The sequence below is a fragment of the Aphis gossypii genome, chromosome 1, assembly GCF_020184175.1.
Source record: "Aphis gossypii isolate Hap1 chromosome 1, ASM2018417v2, whole genome shotgun sequence".
NCBI classification, from domain to species: Eukaryota; Metazoa; Arthropoda; class Insecta; order Hemiptera; family Aphididae; genus Aphis; species Aphis gossypii.
Genome location: NC_065530.1, coordinates 60,853,324 through 60,880,749, shown reverse-complemented (window position 1 = coordinate 60,880,749; position 27,426 = coordinate 60,853,324).

Genomic DNA, 27,426 nt, shown 5'->3' with positions numbered 1-27,426 from the left:
TTTTTGTCTAATATATAGCAAAAACATAAAAATCAAAATCAAAAATTTACAAAATATGACTAAAATTTATAATAGACAAAACAATTCTCTAAAACCATGTCTTGTAATATACGTAATTTATAAGGACAAAAAAAAATCAAAACATTTCGAATTTCACTTCTTTGTAACACAAAACAAATGTTAGCTTAATAGTTTGCAATATATTTTCTCACATTTTATAGAAATTTATGCAAATGTGCTATTAAATAAATCCTGGATTCCTTGATTACGATTAACCACCGATCGTTTTGTAAAATACGATTGAGAATAGGATTTTTAGTAATATGATTGAAAATGCTCAATTTAAATTTTTTCCTGACATTGCCATATTTTATCATTTTTATAAAATTACTGAGCACGATATATGTTTCTGGTTTAAATAAATAGTGTAAATCAACTTAGAAACACATACAAAAAGTTTTACGTACTAGGAAAGTCATTTAAGTTGTTATTTAGTTAATAATTTGTAAATCATGAAAAAATTTAAGAACGAATTTTAGAGTTAATAAGCTACAGTAGTACAAGGTGGTGAAAAAAATAGTAAACATTAAAAATAAATATAATACGTAATATTTTAAATATGAGATACGATATTCAGTTAATTTATTGAAATTTAAATTACTTCGAATATGTTAACTACAACGCTATCCAGGAATTGAATTGATTATAAGTTATTATTTATTAACCCATATAATTTATACAGCCATATTTTTATAAGAATATAATCATTCTATTATTTATATAACTATGACTATTTGATTATTTTTATCACTTTTTTTTTAATTATTATGATTATTGAATAAAACAACATCAACAACAAAGATTATTATCTAGTTATTGATTTTACATCATAGTATAAAATATATCTACAACATTATAGATCTATAAAATTAATAATCCTCATAATATACTATGTACCTACAGTTGTATATTATTATGTTTATAAATAAATATGTAACAATCGTTACAACTTACAATACTAAACGTGAATTTATAGCCAAATTAAATAAATATACAATTCATATGCCTATCAAACATATTATATATTTGTAAGATTATATTATATAAATAGGTTTTTATTAGTATGGTTAATAAATTTGAGATGTTTTCAATGTCTGACCTTAATGCTTCGTCCATGTTGGGTGGAATTTTGTACTTTTTAAGGCTGATGTATTTATAGCACTCTGATAGTATATTATATGCTTGACTGTTAAAATAATCTCAAAAGTTATCCACTGTGGAGGTTCTCCTTTGCTCATAAAAAAATTGTGAGTTAGCCTTGTATGACCTATCCGGATTTTTTCTCTTCTTCTAAAGTTTGAATTTTACCAATTATGAAGTGAGTTTTTAATTTCTCAGAGTTTAGTTTCAACCAGTCGGTTTACCGTTTTATTTAGATTGAGTTTAAAAAAGCATTCTATCACATAATTTGTGTATATTATTATTACATAATATACACATATACTTATAGACTATATAAGTATATTTTATATTACTTATTTTCATTAAATATATTATTATGATTTTTTGTTACATTTAAATTTTCAGTTTGAAAGATTCAACGTGCCGAATCCTCCCATATTCAATTAAATTATTTGGATACATTTCACTATTACATAGTTACATTCTTTCTCAATAATTATATTCGTTTTTCGGGTAAGCTATAAATTCGTCTTGAATTTAAGTGTACTTACTCAATTGTTATCGAACTAAATGTAAAACGTTCGATAGCCGCGTTGTTATTGATTTAAATATTTAATAGGTGTACGCTGTACATAGAGTTCCAAGAAAAGACATATTATTCTGTTTGTCGATCATTATTATGGTTATTATCTATTTTGATCTCGGAAATCTATATACGATAATAATATCAAAGTTAATTTAAACGAAACGTTCCGAGTAGAACGCTGGAAACTAATAATCTTATTGGTCGTAATTTGCATTTTCCTTATTCCATACGATACATAAACGGATAACTTTGTGTAATGGTACCTCTCACTAAAATACGGTTTTTAGTTAATTACTTTTTTGGAAGACGTTAACGGTTCTATCCCCGTCATATACCCGTTCACAAGCTCGACGTGTTAATTTATGCGTTCGACTTGTCCTTTCTCCGCCGTCGCACAGCTATTGTTCGATACACATATACACACACCATTTTATGATTCACATAACATTTACACCTATGTAATTTTATTCGTACGTACTGGAAACCCATATTATACACGCCTATACGGTGTTTTCGTATATTATTATAATATATTTATAAATAGTATTATATACGTATAAAAAAACAGAACAACATATTATCGGTCGTCGCTTTGTATACCTCGTCAATTATTGTTATAAACTATTATTTTCTACATATATATTTATATAATTGTTTTGGGACGTGTATTTCACAATAATTACAATTGTACTGCGTACATAATATCAAACAGTATATACCTATCTCGTTGTAACGATTAATCCGTTGCCCAAACGAGAGGAAAACGATTTATCGGTGTGTTAATCTCTCTCACTCTCGTCTGCTGTGCCTACGATTTGAATAGTAATATTGTACAACAAGCGTCTTTATCTCGAATTCGTTTGTCTGTTTGTTTTTGCATAACATTATTTCGTTGACCCGTCACACCGCAGTGGACGTCGTGAGGCGTTATGACGGGTTACTTATATAATATTCCTCTATACATCGGAGAGACTGGATTTATATTCGTCTGCCGCAGGTGAACGCGTTTTCGATACGATTTAATATATTATTATATATCACACGCCGGGCCGATACCATTCGCGTTTTTAAATCTTCGAATAATAATAGCAATAGTAATAATACTGTATAATACCTAGGTATATACATGTGTGGCAAACTCACTGCGCCATAGTGTGATGGAATATAATACTCAGCGGGCGGTGATTCGCACGGATAGACCAGAAAAATATTGTACGTCGCGTCGCGGAATCGCATTCGACTCGACGGAGCTCTGGTTTTCGTTTTTTATGCGTTCACGCCCACGCGTTTTCGAAAATTATACCACACAGCACATTACGGGTGTATACGATATTATATATAATATTAATGTACAGGTAGGTCACGTAGGCAGGTATAAGCGCGGCATCTCCCATACAGTCGTATCTCTGAAAAAAAAAAAAAATTATAAATACGATCATTAAATTATCGTTCACGTCCCGAGAACAAATTTTTGTTTTCCGATAATGCTCGCCTCCGTCACATTATTACCATAATGCGTGATGCGTACGCCGCCACCGCGCGTAGGTGCGAACCGAATAGAATATTATGTCGTTATAGTAATATATGTAGTGCCTAAATTATATTAATGGGCCACGTTAATAATGAACGTCCCGAAACAAGACCGACGGCCGCGAACTCCTGCAGTTCGAGTAGTCGTGCGCGCGCGCGCACCCATTACGACAATATTCTAGTATTATGTATATTATGATATTATATAGTGGATACGATATTATAACGATGTATGACACCCATTTATAATGTAAAATATGTTACCGGAAATCGTAATTATACGTACACTGGCCATTAGTATCGGGCAAGAATCAAGATTCTGTTTACCTCATACACTTATAAGTTATACATTTATGTAGGTATATATGTATATATAGGCTGTGCATATTATATTATGTGATGTGCCTCGAAGCCAATACATGCGCAAGACAGACAGACTTTATGACTACTTTTTAAATTACCATATACGAATGATTTTAATAAAACTTCTTTGACCATAATAGTGATAATTATTATTATTCACTATTTTAACATTTAATAAATGTCGTCACTTAAATAACAGGTATCAATGTATTCAAATCTTATCACAATTCTAATCAAGGAGTAATATTATTACACTATTAATAAGGTCGTTGAAAAGTAGTCTTAAACCGGGTTCACTGTTGCGTCGACTGCAGCAGTGTCGTGACTGTCGTATCCAAAAGTTGAACTCTGCTTAATTTTAGAAATTTTCGTAGTAGAAGACTCTATTTTTCGCCTACATCGCGGTCATAGAATGAAAAACAATTTTACGTTCGAAAATACATTTCTAGTCGCACTCGAATTAATATAATAATACTATATATATACCTATTGCAGAAGTGAACCGAAGACGCGCATACGTGGTGTACCTACTAGTGTATAAGCGGCTGATTACGGTCGATTCGATTAAACTGGTTACGAATTTGAAATCGGACACTTTGTTAGATTTTTATATGAGAACGATACACAACAATAATATATTATTGTCGTAATAAAACGTTTGGTTGATTTTCATTTCGTCGGACGGTCAATCGATTTTTATTCACCGCCCGGCGCGTCGAAGATCCGACGCGGAATTCCATAGATTACTCATCCAACCGTACGGAACGGACGACGACAAAGTATACACGGTACCATAATATTATAAATACCTGACATCGTATATTCCATTTTCACCTGAGTTTTCGATCGTCTAATAATATTGAATACATTAATAATATGTTGTAATATACGTATATGGTATATGGTCGTTGCTTCTGCTGCTGCTGCTGTCGAATGTATATAAGCGAGTAATGTACGCACGGAACGAGTCTCGCCGCATTTTACGATATATTATAGCGAGGTATATATATTATTATATGTACATTACATATTATCATTTCCGAAAATTATCGTCCGCCGTTTTCGAAACCCAACGATCACGTTTTATAATGAGAGTCGGTGGTCATATTATATATTATACGTACGGCGGCGTATACCACCAGCTATGTGTGTATATATTATTGTATATTATATTTGGCAGAATAATATATTGGAAAGCGAGCTCATATACCTGTATACGGTGGGTATATATATAGGTTCAAATGATAATCCACACTAGAGGATATGCGGAACCGAAGAACCCATTAAGGGTTTCCGTAAATTATTATAATATAATATACAAACACACACATACGACGCAAATACACCTATATGCATATGTATATGTGTGTGCATATGTGTATACGGAGAAAGAAAGATAGAGATAGAGTGTGAGAGAGAGAGTTGGTGAGTTGTATACAAAGTCTGCACACAATTTGGCGCCGCGTTTGGTCGTTATAATTATGTTAATAATAATTAATAATACGTGGTTTATGGAATATTATTATATTATGATGCATATTATTGTAAACGAGTATAATATCGTAAAACATTTTAATTTTCTAGATTGACAGATTCTTCGACGGGGAATTATTTATATCCGCCGTGTGAACTACAATGGACTTATACATGACGATCGCATATTATTGTATAATTACACGACAACGACGTGTCCGCTGCAGCAGGTATTAACAAAAAAACACAATTAGTATAATATATTATTTAACTTTGTTCAACTCTCGTCGTTAATGACAATATAACATTTTATGTAAGTAATTATTATTAGATAGTAATATAATAATATGATGTTATGTGTCTTCAATCGAAGCCAAGTAGCATAATTATATTAATTATTGAAGTTCTGCAGGCATACGACGTTTTGATAGTTTAATTTGCTTTTATCTAATACCGAGGGCCATAAAAAGTACAACATAATTTTATAAAATATTACAGTTTGTAGTCAGTAATGTATTTTTACTGTCCGCACAAACGGGAGTCACCGGCTACCTGTAAAGTTATAAATAAATACGATTTTTCTTTTACATACATAAAACATTATAGAATCGTTTGATCTAAATGAATACTGATAACTTTATAAACTCTATGAAATTCTAAGCAGAACAAATAATATTTAATATTAAATATACATTCTCAATTTAATACGATTTTAATTTAATATTTAGCTTCAATAAGTTAGGTATAGCTATACAAACCGAGATAAACTATATACTGAACGTTGAACATAATTTTCTGACAATTATTATTTGAATCATATGTTTTATTAAATAACGACGAATACATATTGTATTTTATTTACATAAAATAAAAATAACTGTACTATATATTACTATATAACTCTATATCGTTATTCATTATAGAGGTTATTGTGTTTTTTTAAGGTGATTTTCTTGTGTTTTGCTGAAGGCTTTACCCTACTTTGGCCACCCCTTAAACACCACTTACCGATATTAATATGTTATAGAAAAATATATGTACACATTATAATATTATTTATTATATATTATAATAATATTGTCTTGCATGCACCGATCCACGCACCTCTAACCAAATATTTTTTTTTATTCTCACGAGCATCTTCTATTGCCGCTCGCGGCTCGTGGTCCGATAAAGTCAAAATCCAATCGTGTATAGATAGAAGTACAAAATATATTATAAGTTTCAACGATAATTACAACAACAACAATAATAATAATAATGAAACGTCCGACTAGTTCTTTCTCGTCGTAATAATATAACATTATAATATACATACATATATGATTGCGTACGTTATACTCTATAAGGTCTGCTGTCAATATAACATCGCGTTGACGATAATGAGTCAAAATAATGATACGTAATAATAATTGGTGTCGAAACGAATATAATAATAATATTACTATCCTGTACAGGACCATGGTGAACATCATATTATATTGTCTATAACGCACACGCAACATAATAAAATAATATCTGTCTATTATAGAAAATCATAAAAGACATCATATATTCATAGTATGTACGTATATAGGTAAGTCTCGTTTTTGGGTGTGCTACCGGTGTTATACGACTTTACCTACGAGTACTGTGGTACAAGTGTGGTAAAAGACCCACCGTAAAAATTCGTTTGTCATGACAAAGCAGTAAAAGAATTAATTACAATTCATAACATTAAGACGTAGGTACCTATCTTGGGTACCAGTAGGTAATATTTAAAGGTTCAATCCTCAACGACCTTAACGGACAGTGATTTTATAAACTTCGGCAAGCTGACCATGTATTCGATACACCAAAATACAACGAAATTCTATTCCATTTTACTCGGAAAAATAAAAGGGTTAGCAATTAGCATACCATACATATATTTTTGAATTCAATGAATTTGTTTTATGTCGATAAGCACATATTGTTATACAGAAATATTCGTAATAAATCATACGTGAATAAAATAAAGTCGATATAACAATATATGATATAAAGTCATGGGACTATAGAATATTAGACAGCTGTAAATGCGCACCCAAATGCAAACTATATATTAAAATGTACATACCCAATAATAGCTCAATACAGAAGTATACCTAATTAATAATATTTTTTTTCATAAATAAAATACACATGCATCTGTATATATTTCCATGTTCTTGTGAATTTAATAATATTAAACCTACAAATGGCTCAACGAAAAAACATATAAATTCTATTTAAAACTTTAAAACGTGATTTTATTTTTTAAAAGAAAACGAAATTGGTTTTTCCGAATGGAAATGCGGTTACTATGGCCACGTAACAGATTATATTATTTTATATACGCTGTACATCATGATGTAAATTGTCGTTCATATTCTACTGCTACATCCAAAAAATAAACACGGCCGACCCGTGTAATCGTAGTATATTATGTGCGTATTTTCTATTTTCTATCAAATATATTTTTGCAACTTTTTAATGTGTGTGCTTTTTAATCTGTTTTGTGTACTCTACTAATCTGAATACTTGTTCAGACGAGCCCCCCCCCCCTTCTAATCGCATTGAATAATTATTATAAGTATTATTATAGTATTATCAACCCAAAAGATGAAAACTGGTAAATTTAAAACTGTGCTAACAAAAATATATAAATTTGAATAAACATTAATAGGTATACGTAGTAAGTTTATATAATGATTGATAACCTAAGAACTGATATTTAATTACAGTGCCTAATTTATATTGTTCTTAATAAGTTATTTTCAATAATTGGAGGTAGGCGCATAGCATCTCTTTATGGTTCCATTAAAATGATCATATTGTAGTATAAACCCAATGCTTCACGAGTCAGAATATATGTATATATATATAGATTTTCACGAGTCAATTTATGTAATTGCAAGTCATATTGTGATGCTGTTTCAGTTAAAATGTGCACTATTGTTTGCAATTAACTATTTAACTAAATCAAGTCTAACTCAAAAACTTTAATCAACATGAATCGGACGATTTGTATTGTCCTGTACAACATCATATATTTGATAGTCGTAACCGATAAGTTAATATTTTAAGTGTTCTACATGAGTATTGCATATTATTTGTTTGTCTTAAAAATGTTCATGTAATACTTATTGTATATGACTTATTATGTATTGTAAGTATTGTATTATACTATTATATATTATATAATATCATATATATGTAGTCAAAATACTACAACATTTGAAATGTATACTATCGATATTTGACACGGTAAAATTTAATTCGTTTAATACAGAATTTACCTGAACTTTGTTTTATACGTTTGACATGAACATAACTTCACAGCCCAGAAGTAGTCTGATAGAATAATATTTACTTTTGACAACTCCGTGTACCTAATACCTATTATACTTATAAAACATTTAAACGATTCAAGGATATTTTTTATATAATAAATTATTTCAACATTTTTGTAATCATTTTTTATTTATTATTTTTTTTTTTTAATCTTTAGTTTTCAAGTAAAGAGTTTATGGTTTTTTCAATTTATAAATCGTTCGTTAGCAAATTTAATTAAAATTTCATAACAACTACAGAAATGCGTTTTTTATTTGACATACATTTCGAGCTGTAATATTTTATTTTAATTACATTTTGAGACTTTTTTGTTAGTATTTACATATTTCTTAAAAAAAAACTCATTTTATAATAATAATAATAATATATATATATATATGGTTAACTTTTAAGTTTAATTACATTTTATTGACCTATTTGACCAAAACATCACGAGTTTAATAAAATCTATTAAGCTTCAAAAACAAACATCAATCACAATTCTACTTCTCAATTATAATTTTCTTAAATAAAAACTATACACTTATATTATATATATATATGTTACTTGCAGTTAACAATGTGTAAAGTTATATGATAACCAAATAACAAAACGAATTTTTTCTAAACGTTTCTATTAAAAGTATCCTGCAAAAAAATTGAATGTTTATAAATTATATAATTGACTAGAAAATTCAAAGTTTAAATAAAATGTAAATTATAACTATAGGGTGGTACTAAATAGTTACATTATAATCTATTTAAAATATAATATGTGAAATTGTTATTCAAATTGTATATGCTAAATAATAATTTTCTTTTAAACATTTATTTGAAATACAAAATGGTTAATTTAAAATAAATGAAATACAAAATATAACTCATACTAATACATAGGTAGATACAATATGAATGTATGAAACATCATAATATAATATCATTATTCATTATAATACTATGCAATATAATATATAAAACATTTATTGTTAAGTTATCGAGAGTAAATATTATATAATTTTCAATAAAATATTGACTATGTGAAAACATTATGTAAAACGTAAATAATATATTATTAATATACAGTATTAAATATTAAAATAATTGGTAAAAATAAAATAATTCTTGGCAGCTAGTAGTCAAAAAAATATTTAAAAATGCATTTACAATAAACATGTTAAGTTATCTTATTGAATATAGATAGTAAAACTAATGAGTATTTAAAAAATATAATTGCCTAGTTACAAAACGGTTTTTGAGAGCTAGAATTTAACAAGCAGAAAAATTTCATTATTTTCCTACACCTTCTGTAATATAGTATTACAAACATAGTTCGTACTATTAACAATAATCATGATAAATTAATAAAACCCAATTTTTTTTTTTTTTTTTGTTAAGAATTATGATAAATTTCTTAAACAAAATTACGAGTACAAAAAACTAATTAAGACTTTAAAATATAAAAATATTTCCAATAGATATATTTAAAATGCATACATAGCTATTTACAACTGTGATTATTACACCAACACGCATATTTAAGTTGCATTGTATACAGTTAATAATTAGTAATTACTATTTATATAATATTCATAATAGTATCTTACAGCTTTAAAACACTTAATTTAGATGTTCGATTATACATTTTAATATTTATAATAGGCAATAGCGATTAAAATAATAATATAGGTACCAGTGTCACTAGACGCATTAAAAATATGTATAGATTAAATAATATGCTACATGATCCATGATTGGCACGTTAATTTTCGCCTCTCAGTGCATATAATATTATATAATAAATAATTGGATATTCGGACTTATGTGGGTATAAAGGTACCTACCTAATATAAAATCAAAAAATTCAAGGTGTATCGCATTTGTTATAATACAAACTGTATTTCGTGAGCCAAAAATGTGAATATATATATATAACGATGCGGCCGATCCCATCCGCGTGATGAGTATGTGTAGCTGCAATATTCGGAATTCGATTTCAAAAGAACCCCATTATAATCCCTCGATATGATACTCTCAGCGGTCAGGAATCAGCCGCCGTCTCTGGCTACATGTATAAATTGACTTTACACTTATACGTGCACGCACGTTCTACCCGCCCATAATCTTTTTGCCAAAAATTCGATTTTCGATATGTATTTATTTTATTTTTTTCGTCCGTACTCAAGTGACTCTTTGACACCACCAGCCAGCCACCGGTCCATATAGCTATATTATATGCAATAGCGTCGTCAATACCCGCACGGCGAAAAACCCACACGTTAGCGTGCTCGTATACACAGTACAATAATAATAATAACAATAATCGACAACGACGACGACATCGACCGGCGAAATGACGACTGTTATTGAAACGTCAAAAAAAAAAAAAAAAAGAGCAGTGATTGACAGTGCCATTATATATACGCACCAGCACCGCGATTGTCTCGTACGGTCGGCTGACGGATACGCGTACCCTATTCTGACTGCGAGGAATCGAAAAATCCACATACACACACACACACACACGTATAAGAGACGCACAATGACAATTTAAACCCATTTTCGATCGTGTGCGTGTGTAAACACGTGTGGGTACCACTCCGCGACAATATATCTCATGGATAAAGACTATATGTGTGTGTATTTTCGGCGCGTGTGCGTGCGCGCGTCCGTTTTTCTCACCGTTTCACGCCCGACTTGAGCACATCGGTCCACAACGATATTACATTATATTATTAAGTACACAATAAACGTAATACAAACATAATAATATTAAACGTCCGCACAAGAATAAATATAACAAGAGCAGTGATTCTCCGAAACGCTTCGCGAGGTCGACTTTTTCGGGACCGCACTCCAAACGATGAAATATAACATAATATTATAATATTAATATTAAATTATTCACCTGCACTCGTTCACGCACGCGTGTGTATAAGGCGACGGGATACGTCGAACTCGAAAACGTCCGTTTGTTCAGCGTAGGTGTATTATAATAGTGCAGGACGCACACAGAGCGCATCGTCGAGAAAAGATCTGACGACTTCACATTATAATATTGAAATCACTTGCGATAATTATATTTATTTTTTCTTCCCGTCATAGCAATGACCACGTCTGATGCAGGTATTTTAAGTCGGCTTATTGTGATACACCGTATACCTAGACACCTATATAGTTAGTATCTATATGTATATTGTGGTGGTAATTCGACCAAGACGCAATCACCCAATCGCGGTATCACCATATCCACACCGTGGTATTAACCGTATCCATGTTTCGCATGTAGTTACGACGAGTTGTTGTTTTAAATATTATACTTATCGTATTCAGCACGTTTCTGCTCTCGTTTTTTTTCATTTAACAATATACTTCATAACGACCAGTGTTATCGAAAAATCCCTATCGATCAAACGAAACCTGTCTGGAACGGCAAAATTACTATCATTATTTGTTACCGTGATACTTAATACCTACGCGGATTTTGATAAATTAATACATTAAGGGCGGCGAACGTATTTATAAGCATATAATGTAAAATTGATCGCCCCGGACCGGTTCTGCAATGTACTATAATACATAACAATAATATAGACTCCAATAGCCCGGTTTATAAATATTTTTTAATATTATAAGGCAGCATTTATCGAAGGATACACATGCAGCATACCCAATCATCATTGGTTCCCATCTAAATTCATTATAGGTGTTTAGTGGCGTCCCACGCCGAGAAACGAAATTGAATTTATCGCACGTATTTAGCACCGTCAATTAATGAGGTTTATAAAAATGAAAAAATAAAAAATTAATACCTACTTAAAACTATTATAAATTGATTATACTTGCCAAAAGCAATATAATATTCTGTATTCGACAAAACGTGTCGTTTGATAATTGCTCATATATTATAATATAAAAGCGTCTGATGAAAATAAATAATAATTAGGTATACACAAACGATGATAATAATAACTACATTAATAACTACTACTTCAATGATTTTCACTATCTATATTCTTGTCATCATTATATATTACTTATATAATAGTAAAGTACTAATAATCAGAAATCTACTGAGAACGCGTCGTTTAAAATGTTCATAAATAAACACCTTCATTTGTGCCTTTATTGGTTTCAATATATTTACGTAATTTTTCTAAAGCAAACGTCGCTTTTTTACTTGTAATGGTACAAGATTCTATTTGCGGGTCTTCGACTTCTTTTTCATTGTCCAGTATATCGGAGACAATGAATATGGTGCAAAAAATGTTCTGCAGAATTGTCTGTAGTCTTTCTCCCTTGCCGTTGTTCTGGTTGCCTATACTGCTACCGGGCCCACTCCACTAGGAATGAACTCCACACTCACGTGAAAATTCTCTTTTTAGAGAATGGGGTACAAGTAATACACACTGCACTCTACCCCCCTTCCCCCCTCCCCCCCTCCCAAAAAAAAGCGAAAAGACTTCGATTAAGACTCTGATGGTTGTTTCAATAAAAACAAATTTGAAAAAAAAAAAAAAATAAATGGGTTAGCACACGATTTTTGTTATGATGCTATGCTGCAGTACCATAATACTTTTTTTTGGAGTGTTGCGGTTAGCATTACTACAATATATTTTTTTTATCGTAAAAACCTCAAATCTCTACTTCAAACATATTCTTTTTTCGGTTTTGTACTAAAAAAATAAAAGTTCTTTTATTTTATTCTAACCTATATTATTATAGTTAAATAAGATTTATTGTATAATTAAAAGTGTTTTACACGTCTTAACAAAATACAAAAATTAAGAAACTCACTGACTATAATCTTTTTGCGTATTATGGAAAATTTAATTGAAGTTGTGCATACTTTATACTTTCTTTTTTAACCAGTAGTGAAATATTATTATTTGTGCAATTAAAAAGAAATGCTATTATAGTTTTAATACAGTAGGACATTTCCAAAAAAATATTAAAATCCATTTTGATAATATGTATTTTGATCTATTTATTACTAGAAAATAAATAAGTCAATTAAGTTTGCAGACAAAAAATTAAAATTAGAAAATTGTTATACTTGTGTATTGGTACTTGGTAAGCATACCGAGGACTAGGAGGATATAATGGTAAAAATTATACTACATTATTATACAGCCTCAGACTGCAATATGTAAACTGCTATTGTATTATTGTTTGTGGTATGATATTCAACGTGCACGAACATCGTTTATGCATTTTTTTTTCTAAACGAACTGTTACCTCACTTAAAACAAGCGTTCATTATAATATTCATGATTATTATTGTAAGAACAAAAAATAAAGTAAACAAATAAGGTAAAGAAAGTAAAAAATGTCTAAAAAAGGATTTCTAACTAATTTTTTACTGAAACAAGATTGAAAAAAATAAAAATGCAGATCAAAAAGTTCCAGCTTTTAAGTGAATGAATATACACCCGATGCTGTACCAATACTGTCTGACGATGCCACTGGATATCACACAAAATATAATATTATAATGTCGTATCGATATTTCGACATAATATGATGTGGCGGCCTAACCCCAATAAACCCGTTTTTTTTTTATCTATAGGTGTTTCAAATGTGACACGTGCGAATGATATATAGTGATATATATTTACTTACCGCGTGTTCGTCCGCGATAGGACACTGTCATATTATATTATATTTTATTAATAACAATATGGTGACGAACGACGCCGTATCAATTTAAGATGACATTTTTGTTTTCCCGAAACGATTACACGTTGTGTACAGTTTACAGTGTTAATATGCCTTTATACCCTATCGTGTAGTACACGATGGAACACGCCGTGTTAAAATCTCTGCTGTGTTTAAATTTACTGAAAGTCGGTGTTTTCTTAATAATATATCACATTACCAGATTTTACAGTAAAACGTAAAAAATATTCGACAAGTCGACGAGCGGCTACTACAGTGGTCAAAATGGTTCTCAATATTTTACTGCTAATAAAATATTTAAAATATGAAAGGCGTTACACTGGGTAATTAATTCTAACCTGCATAAGTTCAAAATACAATGAAATAATATCTATCGAGTTAATGTGCAGAACGAATTTACAAATATAATAGGTAAACAAAACAGCAAATTATATAGACGGCGTGGTACGGTGAAAAAGGTGCTTTTGCAAAAAAAAAGCGTCAGATGGACCCGAAAGACTTTGAGCCCCGGAGTCGTTTTCCACTGCTTTTTAGTTCCAATTATACAAAAGAGCTGAAGACTCTTGACGGCGGACGGACGGGCGACGGACACGCGTATAATAATATTGCAAACGTATACTATATATTATTATTAAAGCGCCGAGCGAGTATTATAAGTAGGAATGGCGATTATAATATACGCGCGATTGACCGTGCCCGGCCGGCTGTCCGTACGCGTATTATTATAATAATATACGTCCCAAACTCGTCACTGAATTATGTTTCGAATGTAAATGCAACGTATTGTTCGCCGTTGTCCGAGTCTGGGAATAATAATAGTAATAATAATAATAATAATAATAAAATAAAAAATCAAACTATTGGTCGTCCATGGTAGAATATGTATATGTATATATATCGAATGGACTCGTTTTCCCTGAACTTGACCAAAGAAGGATTGGTTCCTCAATTATTATTATTATTATTATTATTATTACTCCTGCTGCTGCTGCTGCTATTGCTGCCGCCACTATAATATGCACTGCGCCCGCGATGCCTTATTATCGATGCGTATAATCAAAACGCTCGGACAGAAATATACAGAACGGCTGCTGTAGGTACACTACAGGAATCGCGCCGGATAAACTACAGAACGTAGTCCGGCCAGAGTAGGTATATATTATTATATATTATAAATTATAATAATATATACATATTATACATATTATGCGCATGTGCACGCTCAGTATACGTAATGTGCATAATGTACGCGGGAATGGACATGAATGACTTTTTGATATTCAAATGAGCTACCGCAGTGGTCCGCGACGTCCGAGCGAGGAGTCATCGCGCGCATTTCAATCGTCTGCTGCAGGCCGCTGCGGAAAACGATTTCTCGGATTTCCCATCGCATCCTGCAACAACAACAATAATAGTAATAATAATAATACATTTTTTTCTAATATTATTATAATATATAATGTATCGAGTCGTTTTCGTGCAGACTGCATTTTTTTTTTCTCTTATATTATCGTAATTTTTTTCATAAACGATAATATTCCATCGGAAATGGGTTACGTGCGCACGCACGCTTGAAATTAGTAGGTACCTATATATTATCTGGGTACCGTGCGCAGCTGCCTCGTGAAACGAAATTAAGGGTTCTCGCCGTTTAGACGACAGCTTATTACAGTAAAAGGGTTAACCTTATACAAACAAACATGGTAACAAACTGGTTTACGGATACGTGTACCCAAAGACCGTTTACAAGATAACAAACAATATAATCTAAAAACACAAGTTAAATAATCCTCAAAATTGACCCTTTTGTTATTTGAAAACAATTGTAAATGTATTTTCGATGTAAATTAAATTCCGTGTATTTTCTCGAAAACTTCGAAACAGAATTTTAAAAACCTAGTGAAACAAAACGTTTTTTATAATGCTATTATTTTACGAATTCGTGGTGTCTGATATAAGGACAGAACACGTTAACATGATTACAACATATACCTATGCTGTAAATGGCTAACGCTATATACCTACATGACTTCAAAATAATATTAAACATTTATTATATTGTACATGCTTTACTGACACTATAACATAAATCACTGAAAAACGCAAATACACACACACACATGACACATATCGCATGTAAGAGAAAACGTCGCAGTTCTCTGCAAACGCCAATTAAGGACTCCACGTAAAGCTGTACATACACGCACGGCTAACTTAACATTTGTGAAACCATTCAAGCGTATAATATCGTACATTTCACTCGAACCGCTTTGATCTGTACAGTTAAATTTAATATGAATTATTATTGTATTCCATTAATATTAATATTTTACCAAACTCCACATAGGTGTATTTTGTGGGAGATGCTGGTGAATATAACCAAAGCTGATGTAAAAGTAAAATAGAGGACTTTTTTTTCAGGGTTTCCGAAATATTCCATTAAGAGATATACCTTGTAAACCGACCATTGACGACGATCATACGGAGTGGCTCGCGACACAATTTCTTTTACAGTCTTTACATGAATGATTGCAAAGCATTGATATTATGATCGATTTTTTTATTTGGATGTTTGGGTTATTAGAGAGTGAGATGTGATTACGTGTGTAAGATTTATACAAATATCTAAAATATTCAATAGTCGATACTGTACCTACTTATTTATAGACTGGAGTGTAGTGTTTGATTTTATAAGTAAAAAAAAAGTGCTTTGTAATTATTGAAAGATAAATGTTGTTTTAAGTTATTTGTTTAGAATTGATTTTTTAAACCATTTTTAAATTTTCCACTAAACGTGTTTAAAAAGCTTGCTACCTTAACGGATCGGTGTTTGTATTGAACACATTCAATTATGTTGCAATATACGCACTTAAATTAAATTTATTTATCATAATGTTTAGGCATATGATACAAGAAAAATAATTGCAATGTGATAATATTTAAAATACATATAGGTAATAAATATTAAAATATGAGTAAACAATAAAGTAAAATATTTGCATGATACGTATCACAAATAAATTTGAATTGAAAATATAATATCATACAACAGTGTTTCTTAACTTTTTTCGATATGGTGGCTCATTATTAACTCTACTTCTATCATGCAAACTATAAAAGAATTATAATTGTTTTGTTTTACTTCATTAGGTTATACTAGATTATGTAATAAATCTGATTCTCAAATCATATTATTAAATAATTAATATTTCATATTTGTGACTCATCAAAATAACATTTGAACGACCAAAAATATGACCCATAATACAGGTTATAGGAAATACTGCTATATAATATAACTGCAGCACTAGATAATAATATGATAATATAATATATACACTTACTATCAACAAATATTTGTATAATATTATAAGATGATAAATAACTTAAGTTAAAAATTTACAAAATTTATTGAGTAAAGCGTTTACATATTATTGAAAAAAAAATGTGAAACTTATACAACTGTGATAATTTATAGTCAAATTAACCAAACAAAATGTATTTTATATCTAAAACAACAGTACATAATATTAAACTATTATATTCAAATTAATTAATAATGGTCATCATAACAATATAATAATATATTATGTACTATTTACAGTTTAAATCAATAAGTAGGTAGGTAGTAGGTATAACTAACAAACATTTGAAAGTCTGTTTGAAGGTTATTGTAATTTTGGTCGATCTGAAATTCAATCTATGTGAAATCTCCAATAATGTAATTATTTTCCTGGAAAAGATTCAATCACACAGAGACTGTGTGAACTGTGAAAGTCTAAAAAAAAAAAATAACAATAATAATTTCGGCACCACAACGCAGTAAAACCAATAGATATGAGTTATATTACTCTCCTCGGGATGTAAAATTATTTGATTGAAAATAAAGAATAAAAAATATTTGCTTGCACACGAATACGGTCCGTTTTATTGTTATATATTATTATACTCATATATACTATAAGTATATACCCAATAACCGTAACATACTCGTATTTGTGACTTTTATCAAGTCAAAAGTTTTTGGATAATAGTTTTTCTTGCCGAAACCAATAATCAAGCCACACGTTTATAGTTTATATGCATCACACACCTTCGTCGCCGCGTCAATATAAACCAGCCATTGCAATTTCCTCGTATAAATTTATACCTATTATACTGACTGACACTTTTAAAGTTAAAAACTCAATGTATCGATAAATATAAACGTTTTAAGTTAAAGTTAATACGAAACAATATTTTTTTTTAAATAAAACATGTTTTAATATTTAAAAGTAAAACAAAATTATGATGAAAAACGTAGTAAGAAACATTTTTCAAAAATGTCGTTGCTTTAAAATGACTTCAAACAATATTTTCAAAAACGTCTTGTTATGAAACGCAGTTTCTGCTGTTAAAACAATCATCGTGCAGTACATACCTAATTATTTATACACTCGTTCTTCATGGTGGTATACCATCGAAAATGTCGCGGAATGAATATGAATATGCAGTAATATCGTATTAGATAAAAAAAAAAAAATACAAGTATAAAAAGTCAATAGTATGTTTCAATCCGGAAAATTGTAAATGTCGATTCGGTTTGATGACCACCACACAATGGTGTCGTCATCGTACATATTTTTAGATCCTGTGCACTAGATCGGGCTTATACGTACCCATATTATATTATAATGACGCGTACTACCTCTATAATAGGTATACGGGTCGGGAGTAGGAACGCGAAGTGTTTTCCCGCACGAGACTTTCCGCAGCGTTGAACCGACACCTGGATGACAAGACCGCGACGTCGACTCTTTAAACCCGTTTGCCGCGGAGGGAAATCAATCGTTGACGACGACGTCCGCCGCGGTAGAGGTGTCGTACGTACACACGTCGAGGCGTATATACGCATATATAATATTATGCGACGGACGACGAGAGGATAATAATATAATGGTCGATACGATCGCGTCGCCGAGCACATACGTATTGTAATAACATAAAATATCAGATGTGTATAATGGCGGCGAGGCGAACGCGGTGTTTATCGAAGCGATATTAGCCCTCTCGCCTGCGTACGCGCTCATCACTGCAGCGTCGTCCCGTATAAGATAATATTACAATAAACGTACACATAATATTATACACGCGTCGCAGAGGTAATATCGTATAGGTAGGTTATACATATACCTCGGTAATCTCCGGGTTGAATGAAAACCATCTCCCGTTGTGGCACGCCACACCGCCGCCGCAGAAGTCGATCTCTATTCTGTGTCGCGGCTCTCGAACCGATCCCTCCGCCGCGGCCGCCGCCGCGTCAGACATCAGTCGTCTGGATCGGCGTTCGAAAAACCGTTTATTTACGTCGTATAATAATACATAATGTAAGACACATATAGGTGCTTACCCGCGGCAGCAAATACAAATAGTCGCTATATATACGCGCGCATATCATTATATTGTCCTATTGAAGATACACCATCGTATAATCCTTTCGCCCACGCCGGGATGATTTTCCAGAGATACGTCCCCCGATAAGAGACGCGCGTACCTCCGTCACACCGTGGACAGATGTTTCTCGCCACGCATGCAGTCTAAACCCTTTGCGCCCGTATGACTATTATAATGTAATATATAGGTCCTATATTATATGTATATGAGTTTAATTTAACTATATATCGGCGGGAAAACGCAGTCTTCGGTAAGCGAACCGAGCCGTTACAGGACAAGGCAGGTGACTCGCCGAGCACACGTTCACCGCCATTTTCTTCTTTAACAATTAAAATTAGGTATTCGATTTCTGATTTTTTTGAGAATTGTATGCACGTGTATTTTAGAGATCCATTTTTTCGATTACTCTGGTATTTTGTTTTAATGTTTTGAATGTTCCGTACACCCTCGCGACGATTCCAAATAAATTTTTTGCCGTAAGAAAATCATCCGTTTTTTCCTTTAAGTTTAACAGATCAAATTTTTGAAAACTTTAATGTATCGGCATCGAAATCGGACGTAGTTTTTGAGTATTTCAACTTTACACAGGTGCTAATAGATAATATTATATTATGTTTGGAAGATAATGGAGACTACTATATTATTCGAATATTATTATAGAATAAGCTATATTGATGTATCAATATTTTATAAATTGTTAAATATTTCTCAATATAGTAAGCAATCGATAATGTATTTATATACTCCTCTTTTTGTATAGCTTTTTAAAACCTTTTTTCAAGGACCATAATACTTATAGTAGATATTATATTCTATTATTTGATAACAGGTTAATTCGCTCTAATACTAAAGCTAACAATACTAAGAAGTTAGAAGTTGGTTCTATTGAACGGAAATACGCACTGTGTTGCTCACTTACGCTTTATTAAAAAAAAAAACAAAACAAAACAAATTAATGTGCTGAGTGCTATGACATCCTGTTAAAATTTCAAAAAAAAAAAAAAACAAAATAACCTATTTTGGCACTCTCGAATAGTAGAAATCGCTAAAGGTAAATAATAAGGCTTTAATCGCGGTATAATATTAAAATGTACAATATTATAGGTACCTACACCATCACATGATTTATGTAAAATATCATTCGTAAATACCTGCCGGGACGGTAGCGGTCTAATTAATTTCAAGTTGCCGATCCAATAAAATAATCACGACCACAGCCGCGCTTCCATTGTATAATATAATAATAATAATAATATTATGTACCCTGCCGCAGGTCTACGCGCGTTTTTCTATATTAGGTATTTATAATATTATTACGTACAATGTTATATATGTGTGTACGCGCGTGTGTGCATAATATAATATGATATTTTACAAAGCACTCGACACAACAATAAAATGCGATAACGCAAATTGGTTTGTTGTTCGCGTCGCATTATGTTAAAAAGGCGAGTATACATATACCTCCCGCGTATATGAGCTACGCGTACCTATACACTAAAGACGCGGACCGAGACGTGTGCCGTGTACGCAATACATTATATTCTACATGCGTACGCCCGTGTACTGACGGCGGAGCGCCGTTCGGTTCGGTAAAATCAATTAGGTGTATACGCGTACTCGCCGGTAATGAAATTATAGGACGGCTCGTCGTCGTGTAACAGTTCGAGATAAGATTGGAAAAAAAATAACATAATATGTGTAACGTATATATATATATATATATATATAAATACAAGTATATACCTATATAAGTATGACCACCTACCTATCCTCGGTAATAAGACGCCGAGTACAAAAAAATAGAGAAAAAACGTGTACTGATCTCGCAGAGATCTCATATATACATACGTTATGATGTCGCACATACCCACGTATACGGTGTAGGTATTGGTTTTGTAACGTAATCGCACGGCGATATTATATAGGTTTTCCGATGGCCTATCGCGAAATACGTTTAGGTACATCGACTTTTATCGTAATTAATCGCAACAACCACCTAGGCGGTAAACGTATACAAACAAAATATATTTTATAATTATATATTATAATAACGTATATGTTCGTAAGTACCTATATACACATCGTAATGCGGTAAAAGTAGTATTCGTGCAAACAGGACATTTCGACGGAACTTTCTTCTCAACGTGCTTGCGGGTACGATATAGTTACTTTTATGTATAATTTTTTTTTCTCAAAAGAATTTTTAATACGCTCCGTTTTTTACAATAACATTCAGATAATTGAACATATTTCAAACTGGGCGAGACGGGACACAAACAATTTTCAAAGAAAAACGCATAAACAGATACTTATGATGGTTGTTATTATCCACAACACATAAACATGGAGATAAATACGAACAAAATAAACATTCAAAACGTAAACGTCAAAATGTTATGTGCCCAAACATCGCATTATAGGTAGTACAGTACATATCATATTATTATTATATCGTACATACACGCGTGCACGGTACATATTATAAATGTTATCCGAGCATAATATTATTATAAAATACTATAAATTAGAAAATTATACAATCACCAATGCAAAACGCGTTAACGTATAATATTTTATTTAAGTCTAAAGCTTCGTTTTATTAGTGTGTGTAAATTAAAATAATAACGTACATCGTAGTCGGCCGCGCACAATAATATATAATATATAAATACGTGAATATAAAATAATAATTATAATAATATTATAATATGTAAATAAAATCATCTCCGGAATGGTGTTTTATTTTATTTTTGCATACTATATATTATGTATACATTTACTATATAGGTACGTATACGTAAATAGGTATACATTATATTATATTATCTTGTTTTGTATTTGTACACATATTGTATGAGGATTAAACACACGTTATTATATATACGGTAGTTATCTCCGGAGGACGAAATCTAACGAATATTATAACGTATTGTATTTTTATGGGATTCACCGCGACGGCAAACCCGTTTTTTGCACACTATTATATTAATTATAATAATATACAATACGTTATGAATTTATGATATGTTATATTATGTGCATGTGATGTGGAGATAGGTATAACTACTGAAAATAAAATAATAATTCTCGAAGAATAAGGTGGTAAACCGTAGAATATATACCTACCTGGTACACTTAAAATATTATTATAACGGTCAAACGACGTTGGACGCGAAACGGAAACGGTACATATTTATGAATCTATTGTAATTGTTCGTCGATGGACATTTCAAATCCGTTCGATTGACGGATTTGGATTATGAAAAAAATTTAGATAATTTTAACGGATCTGACACTTTAAACGCGCTGGTCCACTTAAAATTGCTCCATCACAGTAGTTATACGTTCGTGAACCGAGGCGATGGCTATAATAGTGTGAGTATTATTACGATTTTAGGCATTGTTATTTCTATTTATTTCGGAAACAGAAACAACGTGAATATAAAAAATATCTAAAAAAAAAAAAATAAATTTTATTATCACATTGTGACACTCATTTAACGGTTTAAAATGCATGTATTTGAAAATCCGGCTTTAAGAAAAAATTCCTAAAGTCACAATCTACCCATAATAACCTATGCATTATTAACGATTATAAAAAGGTACTTATGCTTTGTGATTAACTGTATAGGTTTAAGGTTGTGCCTTGTGTAGCAAGTAGCGTACAATATTGGCATCAACGCTAGAACAAAATTTATAATCATTAATTTTTTTTTTCTCTAAATAACAAAACATTAAATTACAAAAGCTAAGTGTAAAAGCGGTGTATGGTGTTGCGAAAACATAATATTATATAGTCTAAAATAAAGTTTAATATTTTTATTATGTATGAATTAGCGTCTAGCAAAGTGTGTTTTTCTCAAAAACAAGAACCGTGTAATAATATTGTAGACAGACTCGCTGTACGTCTTGACAAGTACATCTCCACGACCCTACTCATATAGAATTTTCAAAAATTGACTTCATCAATTTATTTTAGTATATAATTCTTATAGTCTCAATTAATACATTATATATATTACAATAAGCTTGCTACATAACAATAATACCTACATATTATTATAAGTTATCCGTTATTCACACATACATTATAAAAAGACTCGCCCTATAAAATATGATTTCAGCGTTTAATGAGATGAATACAGTAGTTGTTATCGTACATATCTATATTTATTATATATGTCGGTTCGAATTTGTCACCGGAAATCGATGTACCTAATACAGAACAATATTTAGTATTTTTTTTTATACTATACAATTCATGTGCATCGGTTCGTTGTAAGAATGTATGTTATTGTGCCGAGCCGTGCGGGTGTCGGTAAAAAATAAACATACACGAATTTCTATTAAAAATCATCGGGTCCTCGTGCACCTGTATGTGCTTACGATCCATAAGTGTTTATACGATTGCTGCTGAATCACTTAAGCGCTTCCCAGCTAGGACCGATTTCGGGGACTCGGTCCGAACCGCATGCTGAGCGACTGATTGGAATACACAAGCGCGCCACTAACTTGTGTACAAACGCACACACTGCAGGTCACACCCATAATATAATAATACAATAATAATGTATATATTATATATGTAGATTAAAAATAATATTACAATTTATACTCGTATGCTCATTTTTGTAACCCTTATTATTATTATTATTATTAGTTGTACGCGGGTTTGTCGGTTTTTATACCAATAAGTAAACTAAACATACTACACGGATATTGTTTTCTTGAAATTAGTTTTCACCTCTTTTTAAACGAATATAATAATATAATAATAATATTTACTGCAGGTGTGTTGTAGTGCGCTTGTGTTTTTACAATTATTATACGGGTGCCATAAATCATATTATTTTTCGTTTTATAAGTACAAGTCGAGATCCACGCACGGACCGATCATTTCGGGCTCGAAATGTAAATGACAAAAAAAAAAATTTCGAGTTTTCGTGCAATAGTGATTATAACAGGGTAGACTGGTTATATAATAAACTACATAGGTACATAGGAGTCATGTAACTAAACAACATACATACTTTCTGATCCGCATACTTTTGATTAAACACAATTTTTTTATTAGATTTTTCCCTTTACAATTTTATCGCCGATGAAGACCACAAATCCGACAAACCGATTCCAGGGTTCCACAGCAGGATTCACTTCGTGTATTACATTCTATAAGCGAAAGGGGCGAGAATATATTATTATTATATATGTTACAAATTATACATAAGCGCGTTATGTTATTTCTTCAATCCGCTTATAAGCCTTGAATATGATTATGTAGATCTGCTTCGGCTGTTCGATTATTGCCACAGTTGCCACTATATTATGTAATATGATTTTATAATATAAAATTGCGTTTGGAAAACTCGCAGAAAATGTTAAAGGTGCGTATATATTATTATTATATCTATATACGTTTGGTATTGTATTATCGTGCGATGTCTATGGGCAAATTGGAAATAGTAACTTAAGCTGCAGGTTTATCCTACGTTCGAATCTATATACTATTGATAATATATAAAATCAGTAATAATATGAGTGCGAAAATAAAAATGTACACTGTATAAGTTTCTATACTGAGACACAAATCGAATTAACTATAGTAATCATTTGCGAATAATTGTGCGGCGTGTTGATAAAATATTCAAGCTTCGAGTTTCAATCTGCGTCGTCTCGAGCATGTATAATACATAATAAAGTTGTATATTATATTAAAAAAAAAAAAAAAACACTTTCATCGTGTTGGACGGACTACTGCTTATTCTGTACGCATTATGTTAATAATTTAATTTATTTTCGTATATTTGTTTTCCCCAACTCGTGTTTATATAAAATGTTTTTGTAGGATAAAATCAAAATGATCGGTAAACAATAACTATTGAATTCAATCTCTGCCACACTGAAAACGCGCCAATATAAATCGAAACGCTTCACATGAATATTTGTGTCATAACACTTTCGACGGAATAGATTTTATGAGATTCGATGATATAATGATTTTATAGTTACATAATAGTATCATATTATATAATTTATTATAATTTACATATATTTTACTAGCCACGATCAGATTAGCGTTTACAAATACGTACTCTGCGCGCATTGTGTCACTATAGGTATAGGTATAATATATGCATAATATCATACAATACACACAGACATACTGCACAGTCGAAGCTTGGAACGTACACACGATGTTATGTCTGGGTAAACGTTATTCATTTATATGTGTATGTGTGTGTGCGTGTGTGGGTACAAGTTACAAAATGTACTTACTCGTTTTTGCGGATAAATTGAATTTTCCAACTTACTATGCATAATATACGTATTACCTATATATACGAGCAGTTGCTGGGCCGCGAAATTCACACGCACGACGCTCAGCGTGAGTAAATGCGTTATTTATTCACTTATATACGTATAATCGGGACGAATTTTCTCGTGTTCACGAATTACGGGCAAATTGAATTCTCCGACGGACAGCAATTGTATGTATATTATATATATATACGTACGTATAATAGATAATATTACGTATGTAAAATCCGTGTCGGTACAATTTTCTCGGTCGTCTCGTCGTTATAAATAATAGACAATGCTGAGTTCAATGTTCCGTATCTGCAACGGCTATGTCCTACTGCATATCGAATAGTGTTTTAGAAAAACGGTCTGTTTTTGGTATTACCCTAACCAAAAACAGACTCCCAAAAAGTTATTATCATAATCCAATAATTACTTGTACGCGTTTCCGGTATTCTTTTGTTTTATTATTGAATCTATTTCATGGTAATTTAAGTGACAAAAAAAAAAAAAAATCAATAATTCCACTAAACATTTCCATTAGGAAAAGTCACCAAACGTGTAGACAGGGTGAGTCTTAATATTCAAATAATATGTTCTACATTTAACAGTCATTGTATACAAAATCTGTCAATCGAATAACAGCAGAATATTATACGGTTATTGGCAGATTTAAAAACATAAAAGGGCAAATGCAATATTACAACGATTTAAAACGTCGCGGGCTGCACTTTAAAAGCATATACATTATACACGTTATTCTAAGCCCATTTACCTATACATTTCGTGGACTTGGAAATGAACACAAGAAATCGACTGACGATAATCGATCGTCTTCCGTTTATCCCGCGTGTCGGGGGACAGCCCGTGACACACACACAGTGTCATATTATTATTATAACGTTATTATTTCACGTTTGGACGACGGTGCCACCGCAGTCACACAAGTCATATTATAATATTCGTCGTCTAATGTCTATGAGATATGTATATATATAGTAAACGCGTTACGAGCGACGCGCTTTTTGGTATATTTGAATATTTTTTTTCGGTCAACCTCGCGCGTTTAACATAACAATGGACGCGCGCATTACAATATTGTTATCCATAAAGGCGTGCGTACGTACATGTGTGTGTGTTTTCCGAACGAATTCCGTGAGCTGCTCCCGTCGGGGGTCCCCGTTTATCCGACGTCCGTGTAAAACACGATACGCGAGCGCACACCGTCGTATACCGCGTTTACGTTTATAATAATATTATACACTATAATATTATTGTCGTTGGTTGTTCTTTGTACACACACACACACACACACACACACACGTGGTTATATAACGTATGTACTGTGAATAAAACGCCATACACGCACACAAACGTCTCGGGACGAAATGTTATTGTACGTCTATATGGTGGTACACCATGTACCCGGGAGTCGCGGTGGATGTCAATCGGACAGACGTTAATGCTGCATTATAATAACGGCGACGGCAGTCGAGTTCCCAGTGGGAAACGATTATAAGCCCGCGCGTGGTTGCTATATACTCGTA